This window comes from Phocoena sinus, chromosome 18 (assembly GCF_008692025.1).
Source record: "Phocoena sinus isolate mPhoSin1 chromosome 18, mPhoSin1.pri, whole genome shotgun sequence".
Classification (NCBI taxonomy): Eukaryota; Metazoa; Chordata; class Mammalia; order Artiodactyla; family Phocoenidae; genus Phocoena; species Phocoena sinus.
This window is the reverse complement of record NC_045780.1, coordinates 66,834,814-66,852,050: the sequence shown is the minus strand read 5'-3', so window position 1 is coordinate 66,852,050 and position 17,237 is coordinate 66,834,814. Positions and strand designations below refer to the sequence as shown.

General features: G+C 43.4%; 1 protein-coding gene across 11 annotated transcripts in view; it reads right to left on the bottom strand.

The window, feature by feature from the left end:
• The window catches only part of MBNL2 (muscleblind like splicing regulator 2), a 153,543-nt gene extending 142,499 nt beyond the window's left edge, over positions 1-11,044 (bottom strand). For 5 of the 11 annotated variants that reach the window (XR_004346674.1, XM_032611221.1, XM_032611216.1 and 2 more), the window contains exon 1: positions 10,802-11,044. The gene's annotated coding sequence lies outside the window, so the exon portion shown is untranslated. The remainder of the gene's footprint in view (positions 1-10,801) is intronic. The other 6 variants (XR_004346675.1, XM_032611217.1, XM_032611225.1 and 3 more) reach the window with 3 other exon arrangements.
• Between the last annotated feature and the right edge of the window lie 6,193 nt (positions 11,045-17,237).

The following is a 17,237-nucleotide window of genomic DNA, read 5'->3' as shown; positions in this document are numbered from 1 at the left end:
AGGCCAAAGCTCCGCGTGGGTCCGGCAGCCCCAGAGGCAGCGAGTCCCTTTGAGCCTGCCTCTTATTTGCAGCTTAGCTGCAACCGGGAACTTTGAAGAAAAGAAACAGGGAAACTCTGGAGATAGGGTTTGTTTTGTTTCCTGAGGGGACGGTCTTTGTGGTGGATGCCAGGAAGCTGATACTTCAGGGTTCAAGTGATGGGCTTCCTTAGGGGCAAATAAAGAGTCCTTTCTACCAGCTAAGAGTCAGGTGTGATGAGAACCCCAGAGACATGGGGCATCTGTGTGCCATTTGGGAGGGGTGCCAGGTACAGCCTTGGCAGAGAGAAGAGAACCCGGGGAGAGAGGTCATGGGTCAGCTCAGGAGCCAGCAGAGTAAGGGAGAAGGAGAGCCTGCAGTGCCACGATGGTCAGAGGATGCAGCCCGAGAGGTGGAACACGCGCCCCCGCCAGAGAACGGGAGACACGTGTGAGTGTAAACAGTTCTGCACGAGAACAGGGAAGTCGATGGCAAGGAAAGGGGATTTCTAAGTCCTCCTAGAGGGTAGCAAACCACAGCCACACAGAGCATCTCACTTTCACACAGGCCTCACAGCTGATAATGAGCGTGTTATCAATTGAAAGTATCTAGAAGGCACCTCGGACGAGATCTTTCTTTAAGCATCTTCCTGCACACCTGGACACACGCACACAGACACAGAGGAGATTCAGGAGTAAGGAAAAGGCCCACTAATCACAACAAATAATGAAGATGATGCTCTAGCTGTCCCTGGAGATTTCCCAGGTCCCTTTGTGAGGAGGAACTCACGGCTAAAACTGAACTCATGCCTGCCCAGGCTGCCAGGAATTGCTTGTTTGTGTTCTATTTAACCGTTTAGTGAATTCTGCTAACAGTACGTGCAAATGAGAGAGAAGTTTTCCCGAAGCAAACCCCTTTTGTTGCTACCCCCAAGTAAGCACGGTTGGAAAAGGTCTGGGTGTTCGGAAACTTGCCAACTGGAGTTTCACCCCCTGCTCTGTGTCACTTGTTCATGTGTGACCTTGGTAAGGAACTCAGCCTCCTGGGACTTTATTTTCTTTGTAGAAAGGTTTAACTGAGTTGATGTACATAAAGCTCTCAGCAGAGGGCTTGGCATATAGTAGACACTCAATAAATACTTGTTTCCTTTCAGTCCTAAAAGGTTATTGGTAAATTAAAAATGCATAAAAATACCGGTCGTCTTGTGTGTGGGCTAAAAGGGCATCTGGGCAGGGAAGACTTTCCCTAATTCTGGTTAGCGGGACCCCTGGTTCTAGGAGAGAGGGGGCCGCATGCTGGACATACAGAAAAATGAAGTTCTCGAGGGCAGGGAAGGCAGACGGACATGAAACAAGATCTAAGACTGTCCACAGTTTCACTGAAGCCACCACCTGTGACAGCTGTCGTTTCTCTTAACGTCTTCACTCATAGCATGAGACTTTACAACTAGCATGTTTAAACAAATGTGATTTTAATTGCACATAACTTCCTCTACACTCTTCCTATTCTTTGGAGGAAATGAGGGGAGAATGAGAGCATCCTAAGGGAAATGCTGGGTTTGTCAGAGTTCCCCGAAGTAACCCGCTGAGGCTGTCAGACTCGCTGGCTCCAGCTCCAACCACTGTCTAGAGGGAAAAGTCTATGGCTGATTTTGAACTCATATATTTGGTAGGAAAAGATATCTCTGGAGCAGACGTGGAAACAGACACACTAGCTTTCCCTGGAGGCAGTGAGCAAATCTTTTTGGGAATTGGTGAGAGTCTGTGTCCACAGAGAAAACGGCCATCGCGAGCACGGGGCGCCGTCCACAGACCTGCTGCTGTGGCCACGGAGCTGCTGGAAACTGCTGGAAGGCTCACCTTCGTGGCCTCCACCACAGCAGCTTTGGTGCAAGGCTTGCAGGATAAGTCGGCTCGACCTCTGCTCCACTCTTGGGCCCGGGAAGCCTGGAAAGGCCTCCTGGATGGAGGAAGCAGGTCCTGGCCCTCAGCCCCACAGAGCCTCCTTTAAAATCATCTGAGACCCGGAGGCCCACCGCCGTCTACGTTAACGCCAGCAAAGCCTCCAGGGCAAGCAACAAGCGTCATCTTCATCTGGGAGGAATGCAGGATCTCGGCCCCCGCTCCTGATCTACCGAATCAAGACCCTACAGTTTGAATTCGATCCCCAGTGGTCTGCTGTGCACACGGAAGTGTGAGGAGTGCTGTTCTGGCTTGCTCACTGTAGGCATGACGGTACTTTCTCATTTCCTTCAGAGTAGTCCTTACAGCTGGGTTCAGCTGACGCCTGCTAGAGCCAGCAATGAATGGACCCTAGGTCTCTGACAACAGGTCAAAGGCCTGTTCCTAGGTCTCTGACAACAGCAATATCTCCAAGCACTCTGGAATGACTGTCCTAACCACTCATACCCTCAAAATGTATATTTTGAGATACAGAGGCATACATCTTGATCAACAATTATTGTTGATTTTAAATGCTTTCTTTTGGTTATTAGTGAAGAGTTACTTTTTAAATAGTCAAATATCTATGTCTGTATCTACATGAAAGACCCAGGTGGGGAGCTCTCCTTATCCGCCGATACTCCGTGGCTCTCACCATGGCATTGAGTTGATATTGGCCTCCACGAGGACCACAGGCTGAGCACTCGTGTCAGAGAGGGTAAGCTCCGGCAGAACAATGCAGCACAGGAGCCATGGAGGCCGTGGTATGGTGTGCAACAGTCTTGGTTACTTATTTTTTGATTGACAGTTTTGCTCCTTTGTGGGTATTCGTTTTCCCGATTCCTTGCTAGCTCTTATTCTCTCTGGGCCCGGGCAGTCTTCCCCAAGGCTCATCCTTGGTCATCTCCCCGTCTCCATTTATGTTCCCTTCTTCTTGGAGGCAGTAAGCACTCCTGGCCTCAACAATGGCTTCAACACAGGTATGTCTCAGTTTATGTTTGCAGCCTGGTGCCTAAGCTGTTCTCCATTTCATGTTGTCAGATGTCTACGGATGACCCACTTCGATGACCCATCGTTAGCTAAAACACCATTACCAGGACTCAAAACTCAAAACTCATCCTCCCTCCCTCCCCTGACCCCATTCCCATGATGGGCCCCTTTTTCCATCTACCCCTATTTTCTGTTAGGGTCCCACAGATATTTCTCCTGCTAGAAACTCCAGTGTCACTTTGGCTCTTCTGAGCTCTCACTAGCCTCTATTATTTTTCCTTCAAGACATCTTTTAGATTTGCCCTTATCTCCTCCATCCTCACTCGGCCATTCTAAGCCAACTCCTTCCCACACGATGCCTGAAATATTGCAGAAGTTTTCCGGCCAGTGGCATCACTTGTTACAAATTTTCTAACCTCTAACCTGATCTCACAAGTTCAATTCAATCTTTATAAAGCATTAGACGTGATGCTGTAGGTAACAAATGAAACTCTTCCACGTGGCTCTTTAGTTCTCCCAGAGTCGCACTCCCCCACTCTGTCTAAACTTATTTCCACACTGAAAAAATGCTTCTTTTCCAGCATTTAATCCCTATTCTTCAAAGTTCCACACTGGCCCCTACATTACATCATGCTGTTCCTCCCTTCTAGAGATAATCTTCCTTCCTCTATTTTTGACTATTGTCCTCTCCAAACTTTTTAGATCATATATCCCCATCAGAAAAATACTTTCGTGCAGGAACAACCATTATAAGGTTAGTTACTTATTTATAAATGTTATACTTGCCTAACAATACTAATATGCTACATACATTATCACACGTGTGAAACGTGACATTTTAAAAGGACGGGTTAAATAACATATAAGATGTAATTTCAACTATTTCCTTTCCTCACGGAGATGATGGCCTTGCCCTAGGCTTGGGGTGTAAACATCCCATTGTAGAAACACTGATCTAGAGACAGTACATCCATAGAGAGCTAGAGGAAGTATCTCTTCCTCTTCGGAGCCTTATCTAGTACTCCAACCCAAAAGGAGTTCCACTTTCCTGAACTCCCAGAGCATTGAAAACTACAGGCAGTAAATCACTGACATAATAGATACTTCACCAATCCTTTTAAGTTGATTAGGTGAAGCTAGTATCTAGGACGCCCAAAATGGATAGATTTTTAAAAAGTAATTCAACATCTTAATCAAAAACATACTGTCTTCCCAAAATTGCCTGGGTTGAGCTCTAGTCCAGTATGCAACATCCATTGCAAGAAAACTCCAAGTCAGGCTGCAGTGTCATTTCATTTAAAGACCGTTTGATCTCGTTGAATATCATACACACAGATTCCCACAGTTTTGAGGACCAGCTTTTCCGCTGTTTGGCTGGTGAGATTTTTAACCTCACTCAAATTGGGTTTTTATTTAATTTTTCAGATGGGGACACATAGGGGGCTTTGTGGCCGTTAAAAGAGACGATAAGGATAAAAACAGAAATGATATATGAAGTAAGATGCTAGTGTTATTACATTCAGTATTTATACATCATAATGTAAACTATATAAAGCACATCTGAGATTTCTAAAATAATCGGCCTCCTACCTTCACCTTGAGCTTTCTTTCTGCAAGTAAATTATTTTTATTTCCTCTATTTTATTTGCTCAGCTGAAAACAGGGTGCTGCCTCCCTATAGGATTTGGAGGTATGATCGGGCCTGAGTTTAAATCCTGGCTCTGCCAGATACCAGCTGTGGGATCACGGGTGTGTTCCGGAAACTTTCAGAACTTCTATTGGCCAGCGTTAACTTTGCGGGGAAAACATTAACTTCATGAAGTTCTTTTAAGGTTCGAAATACACAAGATATGTGTGTTAAGCACCTAGTTTATAACACATGCCACTAAAATATTAATTTCTGCCCCAACCCCTTTAACAGGCTTAAGAGAACTCAGTGAGGTGCTCTAATGGGCAAATGGACTACTTTGAATTTTGGGTTCATTGTTGACTATGGTTCTTCCCTGACCTGTGAGCCTTTTACAACCATTTACGATTGTTATGTTCTAGAAGCACCTCCTTGCCAGTCATAGCCAGACTCACGTTGCCACTGTGTGCCTGGGTTGGGGCATGAAACTAGTGTAGGTTTTGTCTCCTAATGACTTCTGAGCAGTCAGAGCTGGGAAAGCGAAGCCAACCAACCTCTCCTGCTCTGCTGCCACATCCAGACTGCCTACTGTACTAGTTTTGAAGCGTAGTTGTCCAAGAAAGCATCTGGGGACAGGAGAAGGTGACACGCATACTTGTAACCAGGAGCACTTGTGTCTCCTGGTTTTCTAAATTCAAATCCAACACTGAAAAAAATCAATGAATACGAGTTTTTAAAATCCGGTTTATAACTCATCTCCGCCAGAAGCTTTACCTAGTACATCCTCACAGGCATGCTCTAATCTTAGGCTCCCAGTTTTTAACCCTCTGTTTGAACTGTTAATTGAGATAAAGTCTGTGAAAGCTCTCTGTAGAGGGTACAGAACTATACATATGCTAATTATCCTTCTGATGGCATTTGTGTGCTGAGCTGTTCTTATCTTGTTTGTAAAGTGTCTTGTGCCCCAGCTAGTGTGGATTGCAAACTGCTCAGGCCCAGGGACCTGCAGCGTCTTCCATGCCTCCTGCCTCCTTCTGCTGTCTTCTGAGATGACTCACTCCCCCAGAGTTCTTCTCTGGCAACCAGCTCGCCTCGATGCTCCTAGACCTTAGAACCTGCCCATCTGCCTGCCAGGACCCATCGCTGAAAAGAATTCTTGAGGCTCCCTTACACCCTCAGTCTCCTCTCCCAGCTCTTCCCAAACTTGTGGCTTGTCTGTGCCCAGAGCACACACATTAATTTTGATGTCAGGGTGAAAAACAAAGCAAAACAAAAACTCTGTGTTTAAAAAGGGAAATAGATTTTTTTTTAAAGTAACTGTGCTTTTAAAAAAGAGTTGTGTGTGTCGGGGTGGTGGAGCTTAATTAACCCTCCAGGGTCAGGAATCAGGTTTCCTTGCTGGGATGGGGACGGTGAGATCTCAGCCACCCCGAGGCTCAGAAGTGTGGGAGAGGGTCTAGGATTTCCTTTTGCTGATTGATGGTTAAGATCCTTTTGGACGATGCACCCATATTCCCCGGTCATTTCGGGGCTCTCTCCTGAGGCTCAGAAGTGTGGGAGAGGGTCTAGGATTTCCTTTTGCTGATTGATGGCTAAGATCCTTTTGGACGATGCACCCATATTCCCCAGTCATTTCGGGGCTCTCTCCTGAGGCTCAGAAGTGTGGGAGAGGGTCTAGGATTTCCTTTTGCTGATTGATGGCTAAGATCCTTTTGGACGATGCACCCATATTCCCCAGTCATTTCGGGGCTCTCTCCCGAGGCTCAGAAGTGTGGGAGAGGGTCTAGGATCTCCTTTTGCTGATTGATGGCTAAGATCCTTTTGGACGATGCACCCATATTCCCCGGTCATTTCGGGGCTGTCTCTCAGCTTGCTGAGAAGGGGGAATGCTCTCCACAGCCTCATAGTTTGGATTTGCGGAGGCAGCATTCTCATACGTCTGTCGCTGATCGTACATCATTATATGTTATTTAAACAGTATTATGCTGAGAAATATAGTAGAGGTGAAGAAATTACAGAGTTAAAACTCAAAATTCCTTCTCTTATACCTCCCCCAAACGCCAAAACTGTCTCAAACCTACAATTCATGTTTGATGGTTAACAGTGTTAAATTAATGTTAGCCAATAAAGTTATTATTAAAGTCTTTGAAACTTACAATTCTGCATTGTTTCTTTCTGTCCTACATTTTGCACATACTCAGAGTTAGCTATTAGGTAATTGACTTGTTCTAACCAAATGGCAAAAGCCAGGGGAGCCAAGAGGTGTTTAATAAACACTTGTTGACTGATTGATGGAATATACCGACCTAGGACCTCGGAGACAATGCAGTCTTTGTCAGAGCACTAAGGTAAATCAGTGGGTCCACTTTTATTACCAAGCGTTTCTGCCATATTGAGGGGAGCAGGCCAGCCGAAAACTTATCCATCAGCACTGTGGCTCCGGATCACAGAAGAAAACCTATGGCCTCGCCTTTCACACCTATGTTCACCCTCAGCAACGGAGCGGGGACCAGCTTCAGCTCAACGAGGCTGAGCAACTGGAGGCATGGCCTGATGCAGACCAGCCATGACGCCACCTTGAGCCCCTTACTATGAATATTATCACAGCTGCAACTAACAGTTTGTGCACATTAAACAACAAAACAAAACAACAAAAACCAAGAAACAACTGAGCTGAGTAGAAATCTGGAGGTAAAAAAACAGTATTGCAACTAATTGACAAAGCCCATCTAAGTCTTCCTGCATCGTTCTTCTGAAGTAAAGCAGAGCATGAAGTACCAAGTTCTTTGCTCCACCCGGCAGGGGACATCTGTGCCCATCTGGTTCCTTCCAGAAAGTATGCCTGGGCACATGACATCTTTACTTCTCTTCACAGCCACTTCCTCTCTTTCTTTGCTGGGCCTTCAGGTTGGGCCTCAGGCAGGTTTTATGAGAGGAGCTAAGTGTCCTGCCCCTGTGCTGCTCTACCCCCGGGCTTCCGGGCTCCCCTGGCCTGCCTTTGGACCTACAGCTTTCTCGTGACTTTGCTCCGGGCCGACGTTGATGCCTCACACCTCCCTATCTTTCCATAACGCCCCTCGCCCCCCTGCCCACCTGCTCCCCAGAGATGCCAGCTTTCTCTGCCTGACACGGCAGTCACAACTGTTTCTGACCTACCAGCTCTCCTGTGCGGCTGTACCTGGAGCTACTCAAGACCCCAAACTATGTTTTCACAACCAACAGGTCCTGCAGGTGTCCCACCTCTTCGTTAATCAGAATCCTTTGCCACTTGCCACGTGGCCAGCCTCCTTCTATTTTGATAATATGTTTTGTCATCTTGGAAAATGTAAACAAATCAGTAGGCCTTCCCATTTTTTTTTTTTTTTCTTATTGACGTCTCGTTGACATACAATACCCAGCTTTTCTCGTTACCGGTAGGAAAGTGTAGGAAGAAAGGAAGAGAAAACGCATGCAAGCCTGAACCTTATCAGTCTCCCATAAGGAAATCCCTCAAACTCAGCATCTGAATCCGCTTCTCCCAATTCTTGCTTGGAAGCATGAGTACCTGATCTTGAATCTCTGTGGCACTCCCCGAGCGGGACTGGCTGGTAGCCATGTGATATTGATTTGTGTTTACCATAGCAACGGCAAATTAAAACAACTAGCAGGGAGAAGGCAGGCTGTTAACCAGTAACGCTGCACAACCAGTTAGATTTCACAAGCGTGTTTGTCTCCTTTCCTCTCATTCTCTCTCTCATTCACTCCACTTGCGCACATGTAATACCAAAGTCAAAGAAAAAAGCACTAAATGCTTTGGGCACTGCAAGGCCTGTGTCTGAAGGGTCTGGTTTGCACAGTTTCTAGTATATCGCACAAGATCCATGGAGAAAATGCACACAGCAATGCTCTGATCTCCTTGGAAATTGTATGCGTTGGTCTAAGGATAAATATCCCTAGAAAACGTACATGAACATGAAGTAGATTGAAGCGTTCTGTATATATGACTATATATCTTAACACCCTAAGGCATTTACCAGTTTCACTAATAGGGAGGTTTTATCCCTTTGTACTTTAACTAGCTCACTGTGTCAACAGACAAACAACTTTTTTGTGTTTTTTGGATGCAAGGTCAAGACCTCTCAAAATGCTAGAAGTATGAAGGAAAGTGTAGCAAGTATTATTCAATTCTATTAAGAGAGAGAAAAATTGAGATGGGTGCTTGCTTGAGGCTACACAACACAAGCAGTCCTAAAGAGGATGCAGACAAGGACTGGGAACTCCCGAGAACTCCAAGCTGTTCTAACGGAAATTCTTTCTGAAAAGCCGCCTTATTAAAAACTAACCATCCCCTGATCGCGACGACCAAGGTTGCCACTTGTGACACGGGATGAACAGCCTGCAGTACTGGACTGCCCTTCCTTGGGTCCATCTGCACGAGGACACGGTGCTCTTTCTATCAGAGCGGCTGTTCCCACCATCACGACCAGCCGCGAACCCGGTGGCATAACCTGGGCCCTAAAAAGTGGCTCTGGGGGAGCTAGGAATGGGGCCACGGGGACTGTCTGCCCAGGGGGCAGTGCTGGGCTGCACTGAGGGGAAGTGGGACCAGAAGCAGAGCTGTGCTCCACTCCCTGCCGCTTCCAGTCAGCACGGCCAGGGTCCTGCAGAAAAACCGCCCTGACCTGCCCGACATGAGGAAGCAGGTAGGAGAAGGTGCCCTATTTCTGCTGGAGGTCGGTTTAGGGTTTAGAAAGGACGGAAATATGAAGACCTAACTCAAGACCTGCCAAGTGACAGTTAGAACGTTCCTAGCCAGGACATAAAAAAATATTCCTCTCCACGAGCTTGAATAAAAAACACACAGCAGAAATAGTTGGGAGATGACGTCAGAAGTTCTGGGCTAGTGTCCTGCACTTCTCCTTGAAAGTAAAAACAGTGGGTCTGGAAGAATCTACGTGGCATTGCCCTTATTTAAATGAGTACTTCTACGGCTTCTTCCAAAACAGGCAAGCTAGCTGAAGAAACTTCATCTTGTGTACAGGTTATAAGAACCTCTTTATCTTTTTACTTTTTTATCCCCAAAATGCACATATGACTCAATTAACAAATATCTTTCCACTTAACCTTTGTCTTTTCAAAGGCCAGTGATGTTTCTTGAACAACATTCACGGTGGTGATGGTTACGCAAGTCAGATTTTTTTTTTCTTTGCTTCAGTGCTTGCTAACTATTCTAAAAATGTTACACATTTATTGTAAACATATGCTTCTGAGGCCTAACAAAAAAGCACAGTTTCCTCATGCCTGGCAGAAATTTAAAACGGAAAAGGGCAGAAAGAATTCTTTAACAAATATATCCTTTCCTTCTCTTGGGCCAAGCGTGTTAAAAATAAATCTTCTCCATCATTTCTCACTGCTGCTTCTCGGCTAGAAAGTTGATATGGTTCGGCACAGTGAAAACACAGCTTTAAAAGCTAGCCTGCCCTCATTAAATTATTCTGCTGGCTGTGTGTTCTCATTAAAAATGCATAAAGATCAGATAATTGCAGTAAGCATTATTAACCCAGCTTTACTTTTGAATATAATGGTTCCACTTTTAAGCTGGAAACAAAGGCTCAGACATGCCAGAAAAAGAAATGTAAACATTGAACTACAGTATCAAAAACTTGTCAGAAAGCTACCTCTTGCTGGCTTGTTAAAAATGTGCTTTTGAAACTCAGTTAAAGCCGTGGCATTGTAGAGCTAGGTAGGTCCCTAATTTCCAATAAGTAGACGTAGTTCTTGGGCTAAACGTCCAATTGATAATTATTTACCGTGAAGTTTTTTTTTTCTTTTTCTTAATTACGAGTCTGTTTTCAAATAATAGGATCAACGTAAACTTTATTTATTCGGGAGCTAACTACGACAGTATGAAAATTTTCTAGAACAAGAAAATAACAATGCTCCCAAGAATTCAAACGGTTTTTGTTGAGTAATCAATGGATCTATTCTTCGAATAAAAACTCGTTTTATGCCTCACCCCAGACAGGCAGCATAGATCCACGCTTTGCCATTTCTCTTTCTCGAATCAAAATGTTACGTAAAACTCCAGGGTCCCCCCTGCAAGTATTACATTTGAACTAGTGGAATCCGGTTTCCCTGGCTTCCCTAAGCAACATACACGGAATGCAGCATACTGCAGCAAACTCTTTAAACATTCAGGAAAAAAAAAAAAAAAAAAAAAAAAGAAGGGGGGGATGATTTCCCTACCTTGTTTAGCTCTGCCTCTCCTTTCCTTTTACAGTAACCCCAGGAACATCTGGCAAAATCAGGCGGCCGAGGCTTCTCCGCTGCATCATGGGGAAGAAATTTCCATGTGAATAGTTCTCATTCCCTGTTTATTGTACTCTGAGAGCCGTCTGCCGTATCTGGAAAATTTTGCCTTCAGATGATGAAGCAAAGACAGTCTAAACTCTGTTGCTGTAAGCTGCAGCCCTTCCTTCCGACAAATCCCTCCCAGCTGTGAGCAGCCAATCCCCAGCAAGTTCGTCAGCCCTACTCGTCTGAAACTGGCCCTAATAGGATGACTGACACAGCAACACAGCACTTGCAGTGTGTGAAAACAGTGCATCCATACTGATGAAAGAGGAATTTCCCTCTCAGAAGAAAGCAATCAGAGCACCAAGACAAAGTGGCACATAATTGGCAGAGCAGAGAGAGGGGTAGCTCCGGAAAACACCCTTTAAGACAGCCAGCCCAAAGCTTGTGGCTGCATTGTCAATACTTTGGAAAACAGAAAACTCTGCACATTTAGGAAAAATCCAGCTTGTACATGAAACTGAAGTCGTTACCCCATTGGACAAAGCATATATTTTTTTAAAAGGAAAACAATTCGATGTCTGCCATGGAAATTAATATACCTTACAAAACGTTTGCATATGATTTCCATTAGTGAGGAAGGATGTGTTAGTCCAAGTGCATAGTCAAAGTCAAAACACGCTTATATCCCTCGCACAGTTTTCCTGTATAACATCTGCTACTGCAGTGGTTAGTTACTGCAGCCCATATATCTTTCCTCTTAAGTTTTCAGACTCCCCGGGACTTCAATTAAAGAATTCTGAACAATAAAATTGATATCTGTACTTTACCCTTTGTGCTCTTGGCAAGATCCCCTGAGAGGATTAGGTGTGCCTTAACCTAACCTTAGCTTCCTTGGTTACCACTTGATAAATACTGTGCATTGGTCCATATTGTCATTAAGGAAGCAAACAGCACAGGAGGATGTTTACTGCTGAACACACGTGGCAACGTGACCCAAGGGGCGCCATCAGGTGCAACTCCACAAAGGATGGTCTGGAGGTGCTGAAGTTCCTTGAGATAAAGCAGAAGAGGAATGGAAAGCTTAGTAAGGGTTATTTACTTCTTTCCCAGTCAACGGTACTCCGTTTTGAAAAAGTATAAATGGCATTTAGAAAACACAAAAAAGCATGCATTTTCCTTCCACTAAACACAATATTTTGAATTTTAAAAAAACTGCGTTATGATTACATGGCTAGACCAAGGTGGGAACAAAGGCCCATTCATCTGAAAGGTTGAACCCAAAGCACTGTTGTTTATAAGTGACGGCTTGATGCATCTGTAATGAAGTAACAGTTGGGGTGGAATGTAATGGTTTCTTTTGACTTTGGCAATTGCATTTAAAAATCACAATGTTTCATATGATTTGTAGGCGCTTTCTTTAATGGAATACCATACTTTATTCCCCTTGAATCTTATACTTACAATTTTTTTTCATCCCAATGTAAATCCAAGATATACCTAACTTAGAGTCCTTCATCTACTATAATTTTTCTGGAAATTTAAATGATCTCTGTGGTCAAACAAGTAAACAATTATTTTTAAATATTCTTAATATTGTACTGCATGTAAATGGGATATCACAGGTTTATGAATATCCTCTCCCTGATCCCCCTCTGATTATGACTTTAAAACTACCTTTCCCTTAATTTCAATCCTGAAATTTTAGTCTTCTTTGACTCATTCTTCTGTTTTCTTTTGTTTTAAAGGCCTTTTTTTAAAAAAAAATGTTTATTTTATTTATTTTTGGCTGCATTGGGTCTTTATTGCTGTGTGGGCTTTCTCTAGTTGTGGCGAGCGGGGGCTACTCTTCACTGCGGTGCACGGTCTTCTCATTGCGGTGGCTTCTCTTGTTGCGGAGCACGGGCTCTAGGCGCGCAAGCTTCAGTAGTGGCGGCGCACAGGCTCAGTAGTTGTGGTGCATGGGCTTAGTTGCTCTGTGGCATGTGGGATCTTCCCGGACCAGGGCTCGAACCTGTGTCCCCTGTGTTGGCAGGCGGATTCTTAACCACTGTGTCACCAGGGAAGCCCATTCTTCTATTTTCATTCAATGAAATTAAATCTGGTTGAGTTTTTTCCTTCTAGCTAGTTCACAAATCTGACCTATTACCTGGCTAATGCAAATGCTAATAAGCTGGCTTCTGGGACTCAAGCCTCCCATGTTCAAGCTCCCCTGTTGCCAGACAGGTTTTCCTAAGTCATGTACTGTCATGTTCCTTTCATATTCAATTCTTCTCTCTTAAAATCCAAACTACCGACTTTCAAGGCCCTTCATAATCTGGGCCCTCCCTTTCCACTCAACTTTTTCTACTCTGTTTTTCTAAGTGAACTTTGTGAAGGAGCCATGCCTGAGTCTCCAGGACCTGGCTCCTACAGCCCATCTTCAGACCTGACTCCCAAGAGCTTCACCGAATAAAGTCTTATCCAACCTTTAAACCTCAGCTTGCATCCTCTTTCTTCTGCGATGGCTACCCTGTTCACATTGTCTTTTCTGATCTTCTCCTTTAAAGCATTCTGCACTGTTCATTTTAGCAGACCATTAAACCCTTAGCAATGAGTTGATCTTCCCATCTCAGAAGGCTAGGCTTGCATAGTATATTAAAGAAGGTAATGTATGTAAAGTGTCTACACAGTGGCTGGCACGTGATACATGCTCACTAAATGATAGCTATTCTTATCTTAATTTCTATATTGTTCATTGCATTTAGCAAGATGCCACGCACAAACTTGCTCATTTCATGACTCCTATCTCAAGAATTGATATCATATCCATCCAATTGCACCAGCCAAGAATCTGGCAGTCATTCTTGACCCTCCTCTCCCCAACCACCATATGAAATCTATCATCACAGCCTGTCAAGTTTAGCACCTAAATATTTCGAAATGTTTCACTCTGCTCCATCTCCACCAGCGCAACTTTGTCCAAGCTCTCAGTGTCATTCACCATGACTATTGAAATAGCCTCCTGGCTGGTGTCCTACATATATTCTTGATCCTTCCAATCCCTTTTCTGCACATCAGCCAGAATAATAATTCACAAACAGAATTTTGAATACTCCACATACATTTGCTATGGACTGAGTTGTGTCCCACCAAATTCATATGTTGAAGCCCTACGCCCCCATGTGACGGCAGTTGCTGATGAGGCCTTTGGGAGGTAATTAGGTCATGAGGGTGGGGCCCACATGATGGGATTAATGTCCTTATAAGAAAAGACACGAGGGAGAGAGATCTTTTTGCTCCCTCTCAGCCAAGTGAGGACACAGCAAGAAGGCAGCCAGGAAGAGGGCGCTCACCAGAACCCAACCATGCTGGCATGGTGATTTCAGACTTCCAGCCTCTAGAACCATGAGAAAATAAATTTCTGTTGTTTAGGCCACCCAATCTATGCGGTATTTTGTTATGGCTGCTTGAGCTGATGAACCTAACCTTTAAACATCTTTGAGTTGCTATTAGGAAGAGATGACAGTTTTCAAAATAGCCTACAAGGTCTTGTGCTACCCAGCCCCTGCCTACCTCTCTAGCCAACCAGAGGCCATTTCTTCAGGGAACCCTTCCCTAACCCACAAGAGGAGTTCCGGTCCACCTGTTGTTTTCTCTCACAGCCCCGTACTCTCTAGAGCACTGCTTCTCAAATTTAATATGCATGTAAATCCCCCCACCAGGGATCTTGTTAACATGCACATTCTAGGGCTTCCCTGGTGGCGCAGTGGTTAGGAGTCCGCCTGCCGACGCAGGGGACACGGGTTTGTGCCCCAGTCCGGGAAGATACCACATGCTGCGGAGTGGCTGGGCCCATGAGCCATGGCCGCTGAGCCTGCGCATCTGGAGCCTGTGCTCCTCAACGGGAGAGGCCACAACTGTGAGAGGCCTGTGTACCGCAAAAAAAAAAAAAAAAAAAAAAATGCACATTCTATCTCAGTAGTTCTTAGATTGATACTGAGCTTTACTAACAAGCTCCCAGGTGATGCTGATGCTGCTGGTCCATGGACTATTCTCTGAGTAGCAAGATTTTATAGATGTTTCTCATTTTATAGCACTTTTTAACAGGATATAGTGATACGTTTCTTTGGTTAATTACTTAAGATCTACTTTCTCAACCAGCTTGTCAGTGTCAGAGTCACCACTGCCTCTTCAGCATCTAATCTAGGATGTGCCTGGCACATAAAAAAAGATTCTCAATAATAAATGTGTGTTCAATTAGTGAATTGATCAATACAATGTACTGCAGATCCAAGCTGGACTTTTTTCTTTTTCTCCTCTTCCCCTTTTGCTTTGTGGCTAATTCAAACATCCATCATCTTTTGTCTATTCTTCACCTCTCTGCCTCCAATCTTGCCCCTCACTTCTCACTCTATTCACAACACCACAGCCAAATTCATCTTTTTTTTTTTTTTTTTTTTTTTTTTTTTTTTTTTGCGGTACGCAAGCATGTGGGATCTTCTTGGACCGGGGCACAAACCCATGTCCCCTGCATCGGCAGGCGGACTCTTAATCACTGCGCCACCAGGGAAGCCCCAAATTCATCTTTTAAAAACACAAATCTTATGGTGCCATTACCTGCACAGAGTCACTCAGTGACTCCCTATTACCTTCAGAATAAATCTCTTGCCTAAGACTTGAGTATATTCTCTCACCACTCCTCTTGAACTCACTTCCCTCCTACTTCACATCTAATATTACTAAACTAATTTTAATTTTATTTCCTAGAATGTATTATGCCCTTTCTAATTTAGAGCCTGGATTCCTTCTGCATGAAACATCTTTTATTCCTTTTATATCCATCTAACATATTTCCATCCAGCAACATTTAATGTACACATCACCTCTCCCAGGAAGCCTTCCTTGACCACCAAAGCTTCCCTGGAAATTTGACATTTATAGCAATTATCACATATCAATTAGCAATTAAATATGTCTTACTTGTTTATGTACCTCACTAGTCTCTATAACAGAAGTGACCATGTCTTTCTTGCCCATCAGTTTATTCCAGTACCTAGAACATGCAGTGATATAATAGACATTTGTTAAACAGTTGTTGAATGGTTAATGGATAACTTGAAAATAGCACTAGTAATAAAGTGGCAAAGACAAATTCAGGGTTCAAGAAAAAAAACTGATAATGAAGTCAAAGAGACAATGGATTTGGTCTATATATTAAAAAACGTTTCTCTGGAGAAGGGAAAGGAGAAATACTACAAAAGCCAAAAAGCACATGCAGTTATGATCATCTCCTTTGTTGGATATACCAAAGTTAGCAAGCTTACAGGCAAGAGGAAAATTAATCTTTGATGATGTTTAAAATGGAGGTGATTTCCATAGAAACAAAGCCTTCCTTCAAGTGGAAATGGATAGGTGTCCTAGAACAGATGGAAGTGTTGACTTTCCAGAAGAGATGGCTAGAAAGGAGAAGTTTGTTTACAGCAAAAGAGAAATGAGACAGGAAGGCAAGAAGCAGATGGGCCAGGTTTGTGACAATTCAATCTCAGGGTGCATTCCTCTCTCAATAGAATACCTCTACCCTACACTTCCCCACCTAGTTCTTTAGTAGATACTATTTTTTATTTTCCTCTAGTTATTTTATATATAAATCCTATCGGAAGTCCTTTGAGGGCACAGATCATGCATTTAAGTCCTTTTGCATCCTCTACGCTGCCTAGCATGGAGCAATGCTGAATTAATTTTGGCTGGTGGATTTTTATTTATGAATCTGAAGAAAATTTGCATACTTAGAAGGGACTGGTAGTTTTTTTTTTTAATACATGGATTGTCAAAAATGCAGTAGGAAATAGAAAATTTGTTTTATAATCATTAGAAAAAAAGTTATAGTGTTTTCGATCAAATTTATTACAAAAAGTTCAACTGGTTCCTAAATTTTCTCTGTAGGTCCAGGGGCAGCAGACTTGGGGAAAAATTAAGACTAACATTTCTGGGTTAAAAAAAAAAAATTGCATAAAGCATATAAATAAAATACTGTCTGAGAAATCCTTTGCGTAGACATGGCACATAATAAATGCTCAATATATGTTAACTACGACTGTTATTACTGCTGCTGTTATCATCATCGGCATCATCATTTTTAGTTTCTAGAATTCTAGCGATATTTCACTGAGGAGTCTATGTGGTAATGGACTAAAGTAGAGATTTCCAGACTTTCTTGGTTTGTAGCAGTATTTTTTTCACCATGCTCCTAGGCCAAAAGAAACACCTAATTGTTCTATTTATTAACTAGATCCTAACAACTTAGTAAGAGTTTATGTTTTCACAAGTTTGTAGATGATTGAAAAGTTAATACAAAAAGTTTAAAAGAAAAAACAGTATTTTTATTTCATTCTTAAATAAGCTTAAT